Raw genomic sequence first — 23,734 nt, 5'->3', positions numbered from 1 at the left:
CCCCGCTCACCTCGACAGCTGCCCCGGAGGCTCCTGACAGTTGTTCCAGCTGCCGTCCTCCTTCCTACTTCCTTAGTCAAGGACTAGCCTCTGTCTGCAAATTTCTTTTGTGAACATGTTCACGTCATAGGTATTCACTATCAATATTTCATTTTAGGCACTGATTAAAATCAAGGAGACATTTAATTATATCTTTCAATCCTTTAGATAAAATGCAATAACGTGAATATTCTTTGAGGGGCAGGAAATTAGGAAATACTGTGATGTATACTTTCACTGCTTTTAATTTGATGCAATAAGTGGGCATCTTATTAAACGTCATCCTATGTGGAACATGTGTGTAATTCATTTTCAACGAATTTTTAAGGAGTTTGTATAAAAACAATGCAATAGTATTAAAGAAGCAAAAATTTAAAAATATATACTAGTTACACAGACACTATTAGAATATTTCTGTCTGGCTTCCATCCAGCTTGTTTTTTACATATTTATTTTATCTAATTATAATTATAATTTCTCAAAACTTTGTGTTCTATAATTTTTAAAATTTTACTTATAGTAATAATGTTACATGTTTCCACATAGTGCTTTATTAGCACAGTGCTTTCCTTTTATTCCAGAGTGCATAAGTTACGTTTTATATTTTATATAATTATTTCTCCATTTTAGGTCATCTAGATTATTTCTATTTTGTTTTTTATGTTATAATCATCAATGAGGTAAATTTCTCCGTGACTGTCTTTTGTTTATATTTTAGACTGGTTCCTTAAGATAGACTAAGTTATGAATATTTTGAGTCCTAAACTTTTTCCAAAGTTACAGCACCCAGTTACAGAGCCACAAGCAACAAAGTTTCCATAGCCTCACAGGAATCATGGACAAATCATATTATAATTTTTCTTATATCTTAGGAAAAATGGTATAGTATTGTTGCAGTTTAGGTTCCTTTAACGTTTATTGTCTGGAAATATTTCTCCATGTTTTGTATTTTTTTTATTTGGTATTCCTTAATAAATGTTAATGTTTTAAAACAAGCCAATACTATATCTCTATTGTCTTTTTCCACTAATGGATATTTAGATATCATTAAGGTTGATCAGGCAGTACAAAACCCTTTTCAGGCGATTACTAATTTATTACATTGTGCAATTATATGCATATATTCCACTAATAGTGCGAAAGCACTCAGTATTGACCTGAAGATTTTTTTGTGTTTGTAAGAGCAAGTCAATTTTTAAATAATTAATTTTGAAATTAACTGTTCATTGAGTCTTTAAAGGATTTTGGTAGGAAGATTTTCTTTCATATGTGTAAGTTTTGCTGAAAAGGTCAATGACCAAGAGGCCTCTTCCAATAAAAACTTGGAAAAATGCTCATTTAGTTAGCGACTGTAATAAAAATTTATAGGACACTGTTAAAGACTGTGCTACGGTAGGAAAATCGGAACCTCTAATGAATTAAAAAAGGCTGATTTCTGCATGCGGTTTTGTTTACCAATATTGCAAAAATCATGACTTCTTTATATTATAAAGCCATTGCACGCCATCCTGCCATGTCTGCCTATTTTATCTACAGTTGTCTAAATTCGGCTCACTAGCACCAGCTGCGTACGTAAACGGCCGCTGTCCTTTTTCTCACCCATTATATGAGCAATTTGGCACTGACGAAGCGTTGTTTCTGTGAAGAAGGATGGCTTCACTGGGGACAATACTGGTGCAGGCGATTTCGTTTCACCTTGAAGTCCTCAGTGAAACCAACAGGAGTGACTGACACGGCTCTGAGTGGTGGCCAGAAGAGCTTCCTTGTCCCCAGGCAGCTTCCAGCACTAAGAAATATATTGTTAGTTTTACCTGTTTTGTTAAACTTTCAACACAAAATATTTGATACAGGCAAAACTTCTTGCTTTATTCATTGAGATGCAGACCATACATGTACATTATAAAGCACTGCAGAAAACACCTGGAAACTCCCCTCTAACCCGAGAGCTGGAAGATCTTCAAAATCTCCTTTATCCAATCCTAACTTTCCTTTATCAAAGTAACAGCTAGCCTGAATTTTGTGCCCATTCTTTACATTTTTAATCGGTTTTCAGCCTTAGATATGTATGTATGTATGCATATAAGCGTGTGTGTACATTATATTGTCTAGTTTTACTTGGTATGAGTTTTATAAAATAATATCGTACTGTTTGCAATCTGTGTAATTTGCTTTTTCCGTTCTATGTTATGATTCCTGGATTCCTTCTGCTTGCTGTTTGTAAGGGAAGTTCATTAATTCTCTTTACTTTTTAATATCCCATTGGGTGGTGATAGTAGAAGTATACACACACACTAATATACATAGACTATAATAATATACTAATATATAATATAGTATATAATATGACATATGCAATATATACTGTTACGTATTATTTTATAACGTATAGCAACCATCGCAGGAATATGACAAAAAGAATGTTGCAGACAACAGAACACTTACTTCTGGTGTGAGCTACCCTCCACCTCCAACTGCACACCTGCCTAGCGAAGGGAGACCGGGTAACATAGAAAACTAGCTTCTACTTTCCCTAGACTAGCATAGGGTTAAACAGCACATATAGGTGCACTCTCTGTAAGCCCTACTAAATTCTTATTTAAACTCCCTTTTTTGTTACCAAATGTGTAAAAATGTCTACAACTTAAAAATTACTTAGAGTGAACACCCATGTAATCATCTCTCAGATCAATAAATAGAATATTGTCTTCATCGTACCCCAAATTAATCACTATCTAGCTTTTATAATAACCACTCCTTTGCTTTTCTTTAAAATATGACCACTTAAGTTTACATAGCAAACACTTTGGGGTAGGTTTGCCATATTTTTAACTTTAAATAAAAATCCTCATACTTTATGTCTGAATTTTTCACTCAAAATTATTTTGGTGAGTTTTATCCATATTGTTGCAGGTAACTATTATTTATATATTTACATTGCTTGATGGTATTCTCCAAGGTCAGAAAGGTATTTTCTGACATTGTTTTCTGAAAGCTTTATAGCTTTTCTTTTCATGCTTAGGTACGAAATTTACCTGTAATTGATCTTTTGTGCATGGCGTGAGATAAGGGTCAAAAGTATTTTCTTATTTTATTTTTCATGTTTTATACCATATGGGTATCCACATGCCATATCCGGTAAGGCAACACCATCTATTGAAAAGATTTTCCTTTACTTATTGCTCTCTGGTGCTATTTTTTTCATCATCAAGCACCCCTATGTGTTAGGTTATGTGTGAAGCTCTATGGTGTTCCATGTATTTATTTATCCTTGGACAAATACTGCACAGCTGAATACAGTTCTGTAATAAATTTTGATATTCAATGAGCTGATCCACGACATTGCTTTTCAAGTTATTTTGTATTTTTTAATGTACAAATGTTAGAAGCATTATTTCAAGACCCGAAAAATACTGCTGGTATATTCACTTGGGATTTCTATAGAACCTAGAGATAAATTTGGGAAAATTTATGTATTAAAAATGTAGTTTTCCAATTTATGAACATAAATTAGCATTCAACAGTTACATCATATTTCTAGTTTTTGGATTTAATTGAGAAATGTTATTGATCTTTTGCTAGATTAATTCCAAGTAGTTTATCTATTTTTACTATATTATTGTAAAGGGTAACTTTTTAAGCATAATATTCAGTTTGTTGCTGCAATATATAATATGACTGATTTTGGTTTATTAATTGTTTTCTCAGCAACTCCACTAAACTTTTCTATTAATTTTAATAGTAGCTGTAAATTCTCTGTGATTTCTAGGTACATAATCATATCATCTGAGAATAATACAAGTTTTGTTTCCTCCTTTTAAATCTTTATATTATTCTTTATTATTTAAAGATTCACCTATTTCTTTCTTTCTTTATTGTCATAGTGCACCACCTAGGACATTTGGTGACGTATCAAATAGAAATGGTGATAATAGATATCTTTATCTTTTCCCCTGTCTCAGATGGAAAGCTGTCAGTGTTTCAACATTTTATCTGATGCTTGTGGTAAATTTTCTGTGAATCCCCTCTACCAGACTGAGGAAATTCACTTCTATTTCTAGTTTGCAGGGAGATTTTATCATGAAAAATGTTGGATTTTATCAAATGCGTTTTCTTTATTTGTTGAGATGATTTTTTTCTCCTTATTTTGTTAGAAGGCAAATTACATTGTTTGATTTTTAAAAGTTAAATCAAATTTAAAGTCCCAGAAAACAACAAAAACTAATGCAATTATGATTTTTATATATGATTCATTATTTATATAATGCTGGATTTGGTTTGTTAATATTTTTTTAGGATATTTGCATCTCGATAATGGGTGAGAATGGGGTATATTTTTTCTTCTTCATACTCCCTTTTCAGGATTCTGTATCAAAATTACATAAATCTCAGAAAATTGAACAAGGAAGTGTTTCTACTTTTTCTGTGTTTATGGAAGAGTTTGTGTAAGACAGCATTATTTATCTCTTAAATGCATGCTAGAACTTACAAATAAAAGTTTCTGTATCTGAAATTTTCTTTGCGAAAAGCTTTTTAATAATACATTCAATTTTCTTAGTAGTTATAGAACAACTTGGGTTTAATTTCCAATAGTTTCAGTGTTGGTAAGTGATATTTTTCTTAGATGTTGTGTATTGTATACACATTGCATTTCAAATTTATTATCCTTTTAACATCTACAGAACCTCTATGATGCTTCACTTTTCATCCATTGTTTTGTTTATTTGCCTCTGCTCTCTTTTTTAGAAAAGAGGTTTGTCAGTTTTATTGGTCTTTTAAAAAATACAGCACTTTCTTTTTTGATCCTTTCTCTTGCAAATTTTCTTGTATTTTATGATTGTTTGCCTTTATCTTGATTATTTCTCCTTCTACTTTCTTTGCATTCTTTTGCTCTTCTCTTCCAACTTTGCTGTGGTAGATTAGATCAATCATCATTAATCTTCTATGTAACAATCTGAGCCTCTAAATTTCCTTCAGTGTGCTGATTTAGTTTCACCATCCAAACTTTGATATGTTGTATTTTCATTATCATGAAGTTAAAATACTTTTTGTTTTCCATTTTGGTTTCTGCTTTAATCTATAATTTATTGATAATATATAGTTTTTAAACACCTAAGTATTTTCCAGTAACAATTTGTTATGATTTCTATCTTAATTATATTTAGGCATGAAAGCATATACTTCACTGTTTCAATTTTATGAGACCATTTTAGTTTTGTTGTATGTTTTGAACCAGCATAAGTTCTATTTTTGTAAAAATTTGTGTATGCCTGAAGAGAATATGTATTCTGCATTTATGGGCTACAGTAGCAAGTCTTGAAATCACATTCTGTAAGTCCCCAATGTTCTTCTTTCTCATAATTTTCTTGTGTGTTGCAGGTCTTTTGCACTTTATATAAATTTTACAGTGAGCATGTCATTTCTGCAAAAATTTCTACTGAATTTTGCATCTGCTGAATCAATAGATTAATTTGGACTCATCATTTACAGTTTAAGATATTAAATCATCCTATCCAGGAACATAGTCCTTCTCTTCATTTTTTCTAAAACCGTTCCTGAATATTTTATATCTTGTGTACAGATATTAAAAATAGTTTGCTTAATTTCTCCATAAATATTTCATATTTTATGCTTTTTTATTGGTGTTTTAAAATTTATTTCTAGTTGTTCATTGTTAGTACATAGAAATACAACTAATTTTTGTTTATATCATGAAAAATTGCTAATTTATTAATTCTAGTTATAAATTTATTAGGGTCCTTTATATGTATGATCAGATTATCTAGGAATAAAAACAATGCATATAACTTTTATTTATTTATCCTGTCATTTTTCTGATCTTAGGGGAAATTTGTTAACTTTATCATTAACTATGATGATAGCAATAGCTATTTTGTGGATGACCTTTATCTACTTAAGGAAATTTTTATTTGTGTTTTGCTGATGATTTTTAATGTCAGTGGGTGGTAAATTTTGTCAAAGTTTTCTGCGTCTAAATAATCACATGGTTTGATATGGTGAATTACATTAATCTTCTTAGATTGAACCAAGCTTACATTCCTACTTGTTCGAGGTGTATTATCCTTTAACGATATTGCTGGATTCAATTTTCTAATGTTTTGTTACAGATTTTTGTATCCATAATGATGAAGGACACTAATCTCCAATTTTTCTTCTTGTAAATGCTTTATGGGATTGCAGCATCAGGATGATGGTGTTCTCAATAGATGAGTTAAGGAGGGTTTTCTCTTCCTCCACTACTTCCAGGAAAAGCTTATGTAAGATTGGAGTTATTTCTTCCTTAAAAGATTTGGTAAAATTTACAGGTAAACTCATATGGGGCTCAAACTTCCTTCTTATAAAGAATTTTGCCTTCAAATTCAGTTTCTTTGTTAGCGTGACATCCATTCAGGTGTCCTTTTCTTCTTGTGTAAGTTTTGGTAATTTGTTACATTTTGGGATTTATCCATTTCCTTTGATTTATCCATTTTTTTGGCACATAGATTATCATTTTTCCTTTCATCCTTTTAATATCTGTATGATTTGTGGAGCCACCTCTCTTTTATTTATGCCATTGGTAATATCTCATTTCTCTTCATATCTTGCTCAATCTCACTAGAAGTTTATACATTTTTTCGATCTTTAAAAATAAACAGCTTTGGATTTCATAGATTTGCTTTACCTTTTTCCTTTTCTGTATCATTGTTTTTGCTATTTCTTTTATTAGTTATTTTCATTTACGTTAGGTTTAATGCACTCTTCTTTTCATAGCCTCTAAGGGTAAAAGCTAAATTATTTTTTTAAAAGATTTTATTTTTTTCCTTTTTCTCCCCAAAGCCCCCCAGTACATAGTTGTATATTCTTTGTTGTGGGTCCTTCTAGTTGTGGCATGTGGGACGCTGCCTCAGCGTGGTCTGACGAGCAGTGCCATGTCCGTGCCCAGGATTTGAACCAACGAAAACACTGGGCCGCCTGCAGCGGAGCGCGCGAATTTAACCACTGGGCCACGGGGCCAGCCCCTAAATATTTTTTATGAGACTTTTCTTTTTTCAATTTTAAATATTCCAGCCTATAAATTTCCCCTTAAGCACTCTCTTAGATCTTTCTCACAAATTTTAAAAGGCTATGTTTCATTATCGTTCAGTTCATTATATTTATAACTTATTTATAAATTGATCTTTTTATTCTTATAAACCATGCCCCTCTATCACTTTATCACAAAGTCTTGATCATCGTGTCTTTATAGTGAGTCTTGAAGTTGGTACTGTCAGTTTCTAACTTTGTTCTTCTCCTTCAAAATTTCGTTGGTTACCTGGGTGTTGTGCTTCTCCATGTGAATTTTAGAATCAGTTTGTTGATACCCAAAAAATAACTTGCTGGGATTTTGATTAAGATTGCATTGGGATCAAATTGAAAAGAACTGACATGCTAACAATATCAGCCTCACTATCCATGAACACGGGATATCTCTCTATTTATTTAGTTCATCTTTGATTTCTTTCATCAGAGTTTTGTAGTTTTCCTTGTACTGATTATGCATATATTTAGTAGGATTCATACATATGTATCTTATTTGGGAGGCTGCTAATGTAAATGTTACTGTGGGGTTTTTTGGTCTTTGTTTTTTTGTTGAGGAAGAATGGCCCTGAGTTATCATCTGCTGCCAATCTTCCTCTTTTTCAGTCCTCAGCTAACACCTGTGCCAATCTTCCTCTGTTTTGTATGTGTGTCTGTGCCTGAGCATGGCTGATAGGTGGTGTAGGTCCGTGCCTGGGATCCAAAGCTGTGAACCTGGGTTGCTGAAGCAGAGCACACCAAACTTACCCACTACACCATAGGCCCAGCCCCCAATAGTGTGCTTTTAATTTCTAATTCCCCTTATTCATTGCTAGTATATAGGAAAGTAATTGATGTTTGAATATTAACTTTGTATCCTGCAACCTTGCTGTAACCACTTATTTTTTTCTAGGAGTGTCTTTGTTGATTCTTTTGGATTCTCTACATAAATTATGTCACCTGGAAACAATGACAGTTTTATTTTCTCCCTCTCAATCTGTATGCCTTTTATTTCCTCTTCTTTTCGTATTGCATTATCTAGGACTTCCAGCATGATATTGAGAAGCAGTGGTGGGTGGGAGTATTCTTGCCTTGTTCCTGACCTTAGTGGGAAAGCTTCAAGTTCACCATTCCATACGATGTTTACTGTCAGTCTTTTGTAAATATTCTTTATCAAGTGGAGGAAGTTCCCCTCTATTCCTAGTTTTCATTACGAATGCCTGCTGGATTTTGTCAAATGCTTTTTCCATGTCTATTGATATGATCATGTGATTTTTCTCCTTTAGTCCACTGATGTGATGGATTACATTGACTGATCTTTGGATGGTGAACCAGCCTTGCTTACCTGGGATAAATCCCACTTGGTCATGATGAATAATCTTTGTTGGATTTGATTGGCTAATATTTGTAGTAGATTTTTGCATCTATGTTCATGAGGGATATTGATCTGTAGTTACATTTTCTTGTAATGTCTTTCTCTGGTTTTGGTATTATGATGATGCTGGCCCCATAGGATGAGTCAGAAAGGATTCCCTCTGCCTCTGTCTTCTGAAAGAGCTTGTAAAGGCTTGCTATAATTTCTTGCTTTAATGTTTTGTAGAATTTACCATTGAACACATTTGGTCCTGGTGCTTCTCTTTTCAAAAGTTTTTAACCAGTGATATGGTTTCTTTGATAGCTATAGACCTATTCAGATTATCTATTTCTACTGTTTCAGTTCTGGCAGATCTGAACTTTCCAGAAAATGGCCCATTTCATTTAGGTTATCAAATTTGTGGGTGTAGACTTGCTCATAGCTCACGTTTTTATCCTTTTCCATCCATAGGTTCTGTAGTAATGTCACATCTTTCATTTCTGATGCTTGCTAATTCGTGATCTGTTTCTTTTTTTTTTCTTACTTAGCCTGGCTAGAGGATTATAGCTTTTATCATGATTTTAGTTTAAAGTGGTTTTCTAAATATAATAAAAGTGCATTTCTCATAGAGAGACTATAGTTGATTCTAGTTGTTTTATTCATTCTATAATTTCAGCCTTTTGGTAGGAGCGTTTGGGCCATTCAGTGTTATCCACATGTTTGAGGTTATAGATATCATCTTGCTATTTGTTTTCTATTTCTCCCATATGTTTTTCTTTTCTCCTCTTTGCTTAATTTGGATTCAGTATTTTTATATAATTTCATTTTGTTATCCATATATGTATAAACTCAATTTTGTGGTTGTTCCAAAATTTACTATTTGCCTCTTTAATTTATCACAGTATATTTTCAAATAATATTATATCGCTAAATGTATAACATCACAACCTAACAACAATATATTTCCATTTGTCCCTTTTGTTTTTGTGCTATCGTTTTATACAACATACCTCTATATATGTTATACACCCTATATAACACTATTTTTTGCTCCAATTATTATCTTTCAAACAAATTATAAATGTTAAACCAAAAGTACTTTATAATTACTCACATATTTAAGATTTACAACACTCTTCATCTATTTTTGAGAAACTTGCATTCATCTGCTATCATTTTTCTTCATACTGAAACACTAGCTTTAACATTTTGTATAATAAAGATCTACCAGATATTGTCTACTTACTTTTGTCTATTTGAAATACCTATATTTCTTTTTATTTTCAAAGTATTATTTTGCTGAATAAACAATTTTCATTTGACAGGAGTGTATTTTTGGTTTTGTTTTTTCTTTTTCCTTCTAACCCTAGATAGATGCTCTTTTATTTTTTTTTAAATCAGATTGTTTTTGACAAAATGTCCACAATCGTCCTTCCTTTGTTCCCCTCTATATGATTTCCTCTTCTGGCTATAAAGATTTCCTTTATAGCTCTTGTTTTCAGCAGGTTGATGATGATGTGGCTTGTTGTGGTTTTCTTTGTGTTTATCCTACTGAAATTTGTTTAGCTTTTTGGGACTTTGACTTATAGTTTCATTAGATTTAAACTTTTTCAGGCAAATATCTTCCATTTGTTTCTGCCCTCATCTTTTATGAAAGCCATATTGTGTGTGTATTAGAGAAGTTGATGCTTTTATGAGCTCTTTTTTTCTTGCTTTAATTTGGATATTTTCTGTTGTTAGCTCTCCAAGTTTCCTGATCATCCTTCCTACCATATTTACCCTCCTATTAAGGTCATCTTTTTTAGTTTGCTTGTTTGTTTATTTGCTTTAGTTTCCAGAATGTTTTCATTTTCAGACATTACACGATTCTAAATACTATGTCAAAAATTTATAAAATATAAAATATTTTCTGCTCAGCAACATTTGAAGGCAAGACGTTCAGCATCTATGTTCTGAATAAGTCCATGATATGGATAGATAATGTAATACACGTACATATGTTTTCCACATGTATATAGGCACATTATTATATCTTTAGTTGTAGGATATACTTCTTTTGTGATTTGACATCCATCCTCTATCATTACTCTTTCATTCATTACCCACATCTTAGATTTTGTTCCACTATATACAATCTACTAAACCCCTAGGCAGTACTGTCGGGGGCATTCTTGCACAGAGAGCTGCTAACATCTGAGTGTGGTTCTACTTTCAACCACGCAGTTCTGCACACAATGGACAGAGTATATCTGAATGCTCTGCTTATACTTCCAACAAGGAGGGCATTTTTCTGTGGTACTTGGCATGACAGTTACTTTATACAAAAACTCTTCAGGAATATCATCACCTTCTAAGTTGATTAAGAATTTCCCTTTAAGCTCCATTACATATGCAGTTATTTCTAATGGCTGTTGAGTAGGTACAGTGGTGTGGGGAGCCACCATTAACTGATTCAACGGAGAGGTGCTGGAAGTCTCCTCAGTCTACACTGCTTCTGTGACCTCAAGAAACAGTTCAAGCTCTATCACAATGACAGCCTTGTACTCGGAAGAATTTTTACCAGGGGTGCTTCCAAGAAATGACTCTGTCATTGCACATGCACTCTTTACTGCTTCCTCCCATTCAGGCTTCTTCCAGACAGAGCTTGTACTAATCTACTCAGTACGAAGAACATTCTCGGGTTCTTTAACATGAAGCATGTACTGGAATACCTCTTCAACCAAGAGGAAGGATCAAAGCAAAAGAATGAACTATTATATCCAAATTTTTAGTTAATGCAGCCTGACAAGAGTGTCTTTTGAGATCTTTTTTATGTTCCTAGTAAAGCCTATCTTTGATTATACTAAGATAAAAGAGAGTTCTGTAGTGTAAAATGTTTTAATAGCCAGACAAGTTTTCCAAGATCACTTTGTTTATATGACTCAGTAATTTTGTTTGCAAAATCCTACAGTTAAGTGTAGAATAAACTGATCTATGACATAAATATCCTTAGCAGGGGTGAAATCAGTTTCTGTATTGAAATTTGGCACATTTCCCAAAGGAAAGTAGGTGTATTTGTAAACTTGCTAATGTCTCTGGCAGCATTAAGTACAGATGAGCCAGCTGTCACTGTAATGAAGACTTAGGACTCAGCTACCCACCAAAGAAGGTTACCAACACCATAGGGAGGCTCCTTGCTTTGATCTTGTCCTCCACTGATGACAACATCAGGATTAATGATATTCCCAAAGACTTGGACATCTATTCTCCCTTCCTCCACGGCTAAGTCCATGAACAACCACTGTCTTACAAGGTGCTTTTTATCCTTGCGGTCACACTTGTGAATCAAGGAAGACTGAAACCAACTGCCACACTCGATTTTTCTTCCCAAGTGCAAATCTGCTCTTTGGTCCATACCTGGAAGAACATGAAGCCATGAAAATCTACTATCAAACCAGATGTTCAAAATATCCTGGCCTCGTATATGTGCCAAGGTATCAGGACCACCAATCTGAGATTAGACTTCTTTTGGAAGCAGCTGCTCAAGAGAAAGAGTCTGAGACACCACTGCCATGTTGTTCCACTTGTTCAATAATATGCTCAGTGGGTTTGACCATTGGCCAATAATTCATCTTTTGTATTGTGATGAAACATAAGACTTGGGACACCCCAAACTCTTTTCCTTGATGTATACTAATATAGCTCTCTGTCCATGATTTTGACCATGGCATTCACTCTTATCGAGGAGTAACTTTCAACTTTTTAAAGAATTCCTTGGCTATGGTCTTAACATTCATGTGGTCTTAATATCTTACCAACCTCTTCTTGCAGGCATGAATAACCACTCATTTCTTAGTCCTCCAGTCGTAAGGGTAGCTATGTACCAATTTTTCCTCTTTCAACAAATGCTTTGTGGCCTGAAGCATCTTTGCTACCACATCAGTTCCCTCTTCAAGTACAGCCTTGAAGTTAAGGGCCTGAAACATCTGTGGAAACGTCATCTTCATCCGGTAAAAAAATTCATTGGCAAGTTGTGTTAAAAGTTTACACTGCAATCTTCCATATCATGAGCTGGGACCCTGTGAACCAATCCTGTTCCTTTTGTCATGGTCATATACTTTGCAAATAAAAGAGGAGAGACTATCAGGAATTATAGGATGAGTACAAATACTATTTTCCAAATCTATACCTCAAATAACTTCAAGTGTTATTTCCAAAGTAGAAGCAACAGATGTTGCTCTATCTGTAGTCATTATATGGATAACTCCAAAACTGGAACATTTCACAATGGTGCGCTTTGATTCTGGCATATAGCAAACAGACTGGTTGTCTGGAATCGTCCAAGACTGTGTGGTCCAGACTAAAAAACTAACAGGAGTTGAACCATCTATACGGGATGCCAACTTAGAAGAAGGTTTTAAGAGAGAGAAGTTTATATAGAGAGAATGACTGACATGCTCAGAATTATATTCAAATTCTGCTTCAACCAGAGCAGTCCTTGATGACGAAGACCAAAAGACAAGATTGTAAAATCGATAAACCTAGCTATCAGCGTACACTTGACAGAAAATTATCAATTGTTTGTCTTCATATTTTCTATCAATGTATAGTAGGAATGATTCACATCTACCATTATTCTCCAATGAATAAATTCTTATATCTGATTTTCAATTGCTGCTTTACCAAATGAACTTTCTAATTTCCACAGATGAAAGATTCCCAGCGTTTCCACCAAGTTCTGACAACACATTTATTTCAATGGGTAATACGTTACCATCCCAACCTGACACAAAATGCATTTTAGAACCTTCCATCATTTAGTATCTGTTGGTTGTATCTTTCAAAATCTTATTTGACGCATGTCCTAGATGAAGGTTATCATTTGCACAAGGAGGTCCATCATGAAGACAAAATTCTGCGGTTTCTTTCTCTTTGCCATGAAATTCTGAAAATCCATGTTTCTAGAGGTTTCTTCACTTATGTTTTCAGCCAGTAAAACTTGCTAGATCTCCATGTCTGTGCTGGGGTGCTGGAGGCCCTGCACCCTCATGGGGAACCTGGTCTGCACAGCAGCTCTGTGTCTCCATATTCATCTCTGTTCAGATCAGGCAGCTGGCTACTGGCCCCAGTGACTGACCACAACAGAAACCTCAGGTCATCCCCTTTCATCCCGGGTGACGGAAATGCAGGGCAGCCTCCACTGGAGCACCCGAGCCCCAGTTCTTGCCCTCTGGGACCAGAGAACCCCCGAGCCAGCCCAGAGTGCACCTAGGCCCAGGGGACAGAAGCAGCCTCTGGTGAACTTTTTGTTTCAGATACTTTATTTTTCCTCACTAAAATTTCTTGCAGATTATTTTCTATAGCTTTCTATTCAATAATTATTTTGTTTGTGTTTCTTTCAGCCTTTTGAGTGTATTTCTAATACCTATTTTAAATCCATGTCTGCTATTTCCAACATCTCTTCTTCTTATGGTACTTCTAGCAATGGCTAGTTGTTTCATTATGAATGGAGGTGGAAGTGAGTGCCTTGTGCATTGACGTTTTAGTTTTAATGATTACAATTTTCATGCCATTTTCTATTTCTTTCTTTTAAAAATGTTATTGTTTCTGCCTCATATTTTAAATTCAGGAATTATGCATTTTAAACATTCTATACAGTGTAGATAACCGTGTTTATTAGTTTTGCTCTTTTTGTTTGTGCTGTCTTTTGCTCACATTGACTTGTTTCTTCTATGCTTTGTATTTTTTTGATTATGAATTCAGTACCCAAAAGGGTAGGTTGAGCTGAGCTAAATTCATCCATTACTCTTACACCAACCTGATATTTCCAAAATGGGTCTTAGAAGTTTATTAATTCAAGTGTATATTTAAAGTTTCAATATCAAATAACTTACTAGATTGTTTAATATTAATATTAGGGCCAGCAATATTGTTTCTCAGAAGTAGAAAGAGATTTTAAGACATCTTATTTTGGGGGTCAATTTGGTAAAATGCAGACCACAGCACAATTGAGAGCTAGATAAGGTTTGTCTTTATTATATTCTTTTCTCTCTCCCCTTGTTCACCTTTCTTTCCCACCACCATCTGGTGGTTACATTTCTGCAATGCTCTCTTAGTGGACTTTCTTCCCAAACAATAACATAATGTGATTTTTATCCATAACCAATGTATTGTGCTTTGCAGTTTAAAATATACCTTCTTATAGGTTAACTTTGTAAAATTCTCATCACAACTGAAACCAACACTATTAACGCCACTCAGTTTAAGAGAAGCAAAATTACTTATCCACAGTCACTCTGAAGACTTAGGACTTAAATCAATGGCCTCTGATTCAAGTTCCAGCATAGAATAACTTCAATTTTGGTGTTAGAAGACTTCCCTGTTACCTACCCAAATGATATCTGGTGGCATCCAGTTTCAGCTCTAAGACTAAGGATGGATGTCAAAGCTGCCTGAGAGTGTTAATGAGAAATTAAAGTAAAATAGATCATGTAAATGATAATAGCAAATGATCCTTCATGTAACAAATGTTGTCTCCCTACTATGTGCAGGACACTGTACTGGACGATATGAAATAGACGTAATAAAGGCACAAATGCTGTCAAATCAACAAGACCTAATCTCTCATCTCTTGTCCAGATAACCAGTGGGTAATCCCTTCTATTTGAACAATATCTGATGGAACACTGCACTGTAATCAAACTCAGAGAGAATAAAATGTGGATTTGAAGGGCAGTCAGTTGACGTGAAGTATTGATCTAGTTACTGAACTAAAAGTAATCCTTTGTACAGAAACCATAGTTACCAGAATAAATATCTATATGAAAGCCGAATCAATATTATAAAGGCTACTCTTCAAACATAGAGTAACAGACAAAGGGCTGGACAGATTTATGAAGCTGTACAAGGACCTGAGAACTCATAATTTACCATTTTCACTAAATAATTATCTGCTGAATTGCATTTGAGTGATCTCTACGAAATATACCTCTCTGATATTAGACCCTTGAGGATAAACAATGAAACTTCCCTTCTGAAGTTTTAATTTTTCTATTTTCCAAATACCAGGAAACAATTACCGTTGTTTTTCCACGTTTTCTGTATACTGAATGTTCACATTTATATATTATTGACACAACTATACCTGTGGTGTATCTCTCTCAGTGGATTTATGACCTTATAGTCATAATTCCTCTTTATTTAAATGCCTGTTTTCACCTTAATACGGACTGTCATACTATGCTTTGTATTCAGAGTGTACGACAGGCTGAAGCACAGTTAACATTCAGTATTTGCTGAATTGAGTGATGACTAAATGAGTAAAGGAAGGATATAATAAATGTTTTTTAGTTTGGGCCACATATGTTGCATTTGGTTCTCTATTCCTTTTATGTCTAAATCAAATGTCATCTACATCCCTTTATACACACGCACACACACAGGGACATGCACAGAGCAAAAGCAAGGGTAGAAAGAAACACTAGGAAGATTGATTGTTTTAAGGTATCTCTAAAATACCTTAAAAACAAAAAAAGACAACACTTTGAATGAGACATTTATTGATCATTTTATAATTAGAAATGCAGTACATATCTGTTTTGAAAACTGTTATATATCTCACAGAGACAGCAGTTGTAAATATTTTAGTATATTTTCTAATTTTTCCTATTTGTAAGCAATTTAAAGAGAGATTATGAAGAGAAGATAAAAATAAGCTCATTGTATGATTGAACATGCTTTTGAATCAGTTTGGACTGGATACTGTTAAGCTAATGCTATTTTACCAGGAAATTTCCAGTTTTGTGATAGTTAAAAACCACTACAGTGATGGTGTTTATAAAATTATGATGAATTAATCCTGTATCCTGAAAATCAATTATTAGCAATGATACCAATAATGGCCTTGTGTGTACCTCATAACATACTAATGAAATTGGCAAAATCAGGCTTTTACATTGAGTGCTTGCAGGCCTACCTTTTGGCCCAGTGGTGCCCTGACAGAGATGTACCAGTGTCTGTTATTAAAATTGCGTTTTATATTGATGAGAGTACACGGTTAAAAATAGAGAGATGTTTCAAAACATTTCAATGACTGTTTCTGGCATATAACAGTCAATCAATAAATCAAGTTGATCCAAGTCCTTATAAATAGCATTTATGATGAGCTAATGATGACACAGTGAAAGTTGACATGACCCTATGTATGTATAGTTAAGTAGTAATTTGTGTTGCCCCAGGAAAGATGGCTGTTATGAAGTACCTTTGCACTCTGCACAAAAATAAATTGTGGCCTGATAAGCAACTTTAAAGAATGTAAGTCAAATATGTACAACTTTCGTAGTGTGAGAGAAGATTCAACAGGAGAATACACAGTTGCCTATCTCACGAGCAAAATTCAGTCTTGTGAGTGGTAAGAACAATATTGTGATTCCAGTGACGTCTCCTGGGGTGGTGGGGTGAGACCTGGAGAGCATAAGCAGAGTCCAGCAAATACCCAGTGGGCAGACATTCTTAAAACAACAACAACAATGACAATAACGACATGTAATAGTGCTATTTTGTAAAGCAAATAAACAAAAAATGAGTAACACTACGAAGCTAGGGAGAGGTATCTAAAAGAAGCATAGTTGAATGATTAAATTCTCATACTTTTTTTATTGTTGTGGATTTGACTTGTGAGTTTCTCAGTGTTGCCATTATGAAAATCACAAGGCTGTAGTGTTTGACCTCAGTCTTATTCTTCTTTTACTATATCATTTTCCACCCAAAAGCAGTAAAAATGGTACAATCCTATTTCCCTCTGGTGCAGAAAGAGGATAAAATGGAGCACAGAGAAGGGTCATCCTTCCTTTCTCTTTGTAGCTATGGAATAACGTGACTATTTTGAAAACTACAACATAGATTTTATCCCCATTTTAAATTTTTATTAATTAAAAAAAATACTCTACAAAAAGTTCTAAACTAACTAGAAAGGAGCTCTCTGATAACAATGGAATGTTTTTATACCTCCTTTGTGTTTGATGGCCACCTGGAGAGTACTTTGAGGGAAAAATCCAGCAATATACCAATTCTGACGTTCTTTTTAACAGTTGCAACCTCCATAGTTTCCACTGACATTCTGCAGCATTTCCCAAATGTTTTCCTGAGAAGAATAGTTTCCTGGGATATTAATAAATATTTGTTTACTGTTGTTGTTCTTTATTTTCATTTCTATACTTAAGTTCAGGGAACATTGGGATAAACAAAGTAAAAGATATGCTTTTAGCCTTTAAATATTTTTCAACCTTCCATGAGGATGATAAAGTATGCACCATTTCCCAAAATTATATGACCGAGGAGCCCATATTGTTGGGACTGGGGGCTGGGTGGTCAGGTGAGGGACAGTGTCTCAAGGGACAATACCCTTATGAAATTTTACTTTGAATAATACTCATCTGAGTATGAAAGAATATGCCTCGTTATGTTTTTACTTGAATATACACAAAAACTATGTTAAAGTGTCTGATGCACAAAGAAAGACTTTTTTTTAAATGATGGGTATAGTTGTCAGCTGCTCTTGAAGCCGGATACCTGAGGGTTACTGTAAAACCTCAATAAGAACATGATTACCCTTCAGCCTTCTTCCCAACACAGGCACAGAGGCAAAGAAGTTCATCTTGTTAATGTGCTGTTTTCTTGTTTAACTTGAGGGGGGACTCAAGGGTCACAAGGATTTATGAGCTTGCTTTGCAGAAGAAAAGAGAATGCCTTTAAGGAAGTTATGATCACCAGATTACCAGCCCCCAGCTGCTGTTGATGCCCAGAAGTCTAGTTGCCCAAAGACTTATCAGGAGTGAAGGAAACACGGATTCCCCTTTGTTTCTCTGAAACTCCACCTGCCAAGCCCCCAGCTCTATAAAACCCCCTACTTTCTCCTCATGTTAAGGTGGATTTGAGAGAACATATCCTCCCACCTTGTTATTTTGGCCAATTCAAATAAGCCTTTCTCCATCTTCAAGCACCAGTGTCTCAGTGATCAGCTTATTGCATATCAGGCACATGAACTTGAGATTAAGAGGTTCGATACAACTCCCGTCATTAGACTGTGATAATTTAGAAACTTTTAAACGGTTCCCATGTTTCTTAATGTTATAAATGGCTTACCATATTTCAAATATCCCGCACGTTATAAAATCTCTTTCTTTTCCTCTGAAATTATGAAAATCTTCATCTGCAAGTGAAGTCAGTAAGCAAGTCAATAAAATCATTTTTTATATTTATCAGTGCCATTATAAATGTTACATTTTAATTATTTTGTAGGTTAAAGAACGTATATCCATGCAGGGTTTAAAGATCCACTTAATATAGTATTTCCAGTAAATAGGAATTTATGATTAAAATTGAAAGTATACATGTGTAAGGCAATTATTCTACATGATAGTAGAGGGAATTCAATAAAAGTAAGTGTGCCAGAATTATTTCCACTGTCAGGGATCAGAATTTGCCACCCAAAAATTGTCTTTTCATTTTGCTGGGAAAGAGTCCTTCTGAGCTAACATCTGCTGCCCCTTTTCCCCTCTTTTTTTCTTTTTTCCTCCCCAAATCCCCAGTGCACAGTTGCATATTCTAGTTGCAGGTCCTTCTAGTTCTTCCACGTGAGCTGCTGCCACAGCATGGCTACTGACAGATGTGTCCTGCGGTTCTGTGACTGGGAATTGAACCTGCACTTCCAAAGTGGAGCGTGCTGAACTTTAAGCACTAGACCATCAGGGCTGGCTCCAAAATGTGCCTGTTTGGCTTGGTTATTTTTAGGAACAAAAGACTCACAAAGAAACTTTGACCTTCTCCCTAACTGCCTAAAAGAATTTAAGATAGAAGGCCTGTTCCAGCAAGGAGCTCTCACCACCGATAACTACAGTATAATATGAGCTAGGTCTGGCAGACACGGCGGACCCTAAAAAGGCCCATCTAATCAAAGTTCTCTCCATGTCTCATTGATTTTTTTGGAAAGGCATGGCAAACATTTGTTTACCAAACATTTGCTTTTCCATCTCCATGTGAATTGCCTTCCTCCCCTTTGAAGTCCCAAACCACTGCCCCCAATGTCCTCCTCTTTCTTTAGCTGAAGATGGTATTTAAGGTGGTGGCTTCTGCCATTCTGGGAGTTAATCAGTTTTCCATGCTACTAAACTTTGTTTGATGCTCTCCTGTTATTCTGTCTCATGCCAATTTAATTCTTAGAAGAGCCAGGAGGGCCTGGAGAGTAGAGGAATAGTCCTTGCTCCCCTTTATAGCTATAAAAAAGCTCCAAGAACAAGGAAATAGCTGTATTTAGTGATTACACTAATTTTATTTAGATAATTTGTCTTTCAAACTAGTCAGGTCTGTCATTGCAAATGTCCATGAATAGGCAGTTTATTGTGATTTCTGTCTTTTGTTTAATTTTGGTGGTATAAGATAGCGCTATACTTCAGTTTGAGAATATATATGGCAGGAAAATATCTAAACAGTTAACTTTGATAAAATAATAAAAACAATAGGACTGTGATAGTCACTCCTACGTATTGAAAACATGTAACTGTGTGATTTCTGAAACATTAATAGGAGTCTGATTACTATGTCACTTTATTTCCTTTTTATTATATCTAATTGATGTTCCCTGCAGAGCCATGGCATTGTGGGGGAACACTGCTCTTGTTTGGGTCAGTCTAAAGATAATGACAATTACACCACCCACATCTCAACACTACATTTTCTAAGTGATCATTTCCTCATAAGAAATACCTTTTTAGAAATGCCTTCTTTTCATTTTTATTTTTAAAACCATCCATGTACTGTATTTATTGTGAACACACATCACTTCTTTTTGATAGATTTGCAGGCACTTAATTGAGAATCTAACTAAATACTCAGGATAAATAAAATAGTAAGTCTTTCTAGAAAATAATAATAATTAAAAACAAAAAGCGTAAAGAAATTTCTCTATCACTTAAAGGGGGGGAGGGTACTGTTGAATCTAGTTCAAAAAACGCTTCTGAAAAAATGACCTTTAGATAATCTACCAGGATACCATTGATTTCTTCTGTTGACGAGGCCCCAAGGGCTTTCCTTTGTAGGATTCCACTTGGAAGCATGCAGCCTAAATTGCCAACAAAGAGAATTTACGCTCCTTCAGTTGACTGTGCAAGCTGATCTTAAAACGTCCTGAACTGTATTGAACTTCACTAAATTTCTGCTCTGGTTAGATCCAGCACAGCAGTCAACATGTCAAGATATATAAAAGAAAAAACTACTAAGAACTTAACAATATTAAAAACGCTACAGGTCGTCAAAGTAGAACTGTAATTAATTATACTTCTTGCTCATCAAACAGGTATAAATAGTGCATGCAAGGTTACACTGTCTGAATACAGCTGAAGTTCAGGTTGCATTGGGGAAAAGACCTATGTGTCTGTTTATTGACTATTTTACACACATTCATAGCTTTTCTAGTAATTAATTTTTTAGCAGAGGAGGAATTATCAGGGAAGAGAAAACAAAATCAAAGGCTTGCTAATCTTAGATACAAAATCATTCAAAAGTCACCCAAAATCCTTACATGCTCTGATCTTGCGTGAGTGTGCTTAATGTTTCACTGCTCTTGATTTTTACTGAATGATATTGATTGCTCTCAAAATGCACCTACCATGTCACACTTTGGAGGAATGAATTACATTTTCTTTATTTATTCTCAGAAACAAAGGCATTTGGATTTTAACAAGACTTTCTGATTTCAAGTTTATTTGCCAACTGTAAGGTCAACCATGCTAAAAATGAAATCTGTTACAAATAATCATAAAGGCACAGAATACATTCACCTTGGAGGTAGATTAAGAATATAAAATAATTCCTTTTAAATAAGCAACTTGAATTAACGATCAGTTAATCTTGAGAGCGTCGACCAATAAAAATCAGAAACCGGTTCAAGAGGCAAAGTATTTGTTTGAGATCAAAGAATTGAAATTTTGGGAGTAAAGATTCAGATAGAAACCCAAGTGGTGTCCTGATTACAGGAGAGGGGCTCAGGGCTTTTATGGGGAAAAAGGAGGAAGCTGAGGTAAGACGTTTTTAAGAAGAGTTCGTTGGTGCTGACAAGCTCAGCTACTCTTGCCTCCGCATGATTGATTACTGATTCCATTTGGATTCCTTCAATGCAAAACCACTGGATTTCTTCAGAAATCCATAATCTTCAGTCTTCTGATCACGATGTCTGTTCTCTTGCTGACTTCTCAAGCAGTTGCTTGTGAAACAATTGCCATGTTGGCCAAGTCCACGGTTCAAGGAATAAGATGAACAAGGCAGTTCCTCTGGAATGGCTGCTCTGGCTCTATTTTAAAATGGCTCCACTTATGTCAATTTTTCATAAGAGTAACATAAAACTTATATGCACTTAGCTTAGGCAAATAGTGTATATATCCTCTAAAGCATTTCTATACAATGTGTAAAATTTACAGTCAATCTTACTAAATTACTAAATTGATACCTATTTCAGTAAAAGGATTTTTTTTTTGTCAAGATATTAGTCACACTACTAGCTCCCAAAATTTTGAAAAGAAATGAAAGCTATTGTAGCTACAAGTGTTAAGACATATTTTCGACTTGTGAGCAATGAAGTGAATATGAAAACACCAGCTGGTACTGTATTCAGTGGCACTTCAATATATTACTTTACCCTTTATTTGTTATATAACGATATATTACTATACCCTTTATTTGTTGTATAAAGGTAATGAGGAAATTATCCATTTTTTTCAGAATAAAGATAAGTTATTGCTATTAGACTTTAAATTTAGAACAGGAACTCCTGAAATAAAATCTAATATTCAAAATATTGCTAATTTAGGGGCTGGCTGGTGGCACAGCGGTTAAGTTCGCACATTCTGTTTCGGTGGCCCGAGGTTCACTGGTTTGGATCCCAGGTGCGGACCTATGCACTGCTTGTCAAGCCATGCTGTGGTAGGCATCCCACATATAAAGTAGAGAAAGATGGGCATGGATGTTAGCCCACGGCCAATCTTCCTCAGCAAAAAGAGGAGGATTGGTGGTGGATGTTAGCTCAGGGCTAATCTTCCTCCAAAAAAAAAAAAAAATATATATATATATATATATATATTGCTACATTTAAATAATGTTTTCTACACAGATTTCCTACAAAATAAACCTGAAATTATTATGCCTCTTAATAGTCTCAATATATTTCCATAAAAAACTGAAAACTCATGAAGATATTATTCTTAGAGACATCTTTGTCAGTCACTTTTAGGAACCTAAATTTTCGGGAGTTATTTTGGCTTTGGGGATGGTGGGTGTATGCAAGTGTAGAGATTGTAGGATATAGTGATTAACTATTATTGCAACACTGCATGCCATCCACTTCATCCACTGGTACCTTGATTTTCTTTTAAGGGACCCCTCTCCATTCTCAGGTTAGACATGAAACCCTAGCCTTGTGATAAATAAATGAAAAGTAGTAGTACATATTGGAGTGTATGAGGAAGCCATTTGGTTCAAAACTAATTCAGCCTGACCTTGTTTTTCCAAAACAGCCTGATGTGGCCTGTTCAGCATGCATTGTACATCTGCTTTAAATTTTTACTTGTCCCTAGACAAGAATCATGCCCCTAAAGATAGGGATGGAGCATGCCCCATATTGGCATTTCCTTTAGGATAAGCATCTCTGCCCAAACTAAGGGTTAATTACTGACTTGCTGGGCTCATCTCATGACCACCAACCTGCTGTGCTCACCAACCTGCTGTGCCAGCAAAGTAGTCTTGTGACTATTGTAAGAAGCACATTCTGTCATATGTGATGTATGCTGTTTGTTCCAAGACAGTATGTAACCACCCTGTACACCCCATTTCTTTGGTGCCCTTCCTTCCCCATGTAAGGAAGCCCTGGGCTAGTCCTCATATCTGGCTCATAATAAACTCACCCCAGTTTTGATTTGTAGGTAGATTATGGATTATTTGCATCAATACTGGGAATCAACCTTAACCATCATTGTTGTAAAGTGGATCACTAAACACTGGACACATGATTCAAATTATCTAAAGAGACACAATTTCTATACTTTTTCTGGACCTGTTTGGAAAGAGAATCTCTCTTTGAGGTTACTGAGGAGGCTAGTTGGTACAACAATATGCTTTATAAAATAATACAAGATAATGTAATAGATAGCAACAGGGAATAGAAGTGGATCTACTTTAAACTGAGTTTTCAGCAGTGTCTTCTCTGATGAGGTGAAATTACTGAAAGCTCTGAATACAAAAACCAGAAAAGAAAGCTTCTAA

General features: G+C 34.8%; 1 pseudogene; it reads right to left on the bottom strand.

The window, feature by feature from the left end:
- Positions 1-10,657: 10,657 nt before the first annotated feature.
- On the bottom strand, positions 10,658-13,594 carry LOC106847348 (isoleucine--tRNA ligase, mitochondrial-like; annotated as a pseudogene).
- Between the last annotated feature and the right edge of the window lie 10,140 nt (positions 13,595-23,734).

The sequence above is a fragment of the Equus asinus genome, chromosome 12, assembly GCF_041296235.1.
Source record: "Equus asinus isolate D_3611 breed Donkey chromosome 12, EquAss-T2T_v2, whole genome shotgun sequence".
NCBI lineage: Eukaryota > Metazoa > Chordata > Mammalia > Perissodactyla > Equidae > Equus > Equus asinus.
The sequence above is the reverse complement of the archived record's forward strand: the minus strand, read 5'-3'. Positions and strand labels throughout refer to the sequence as shown.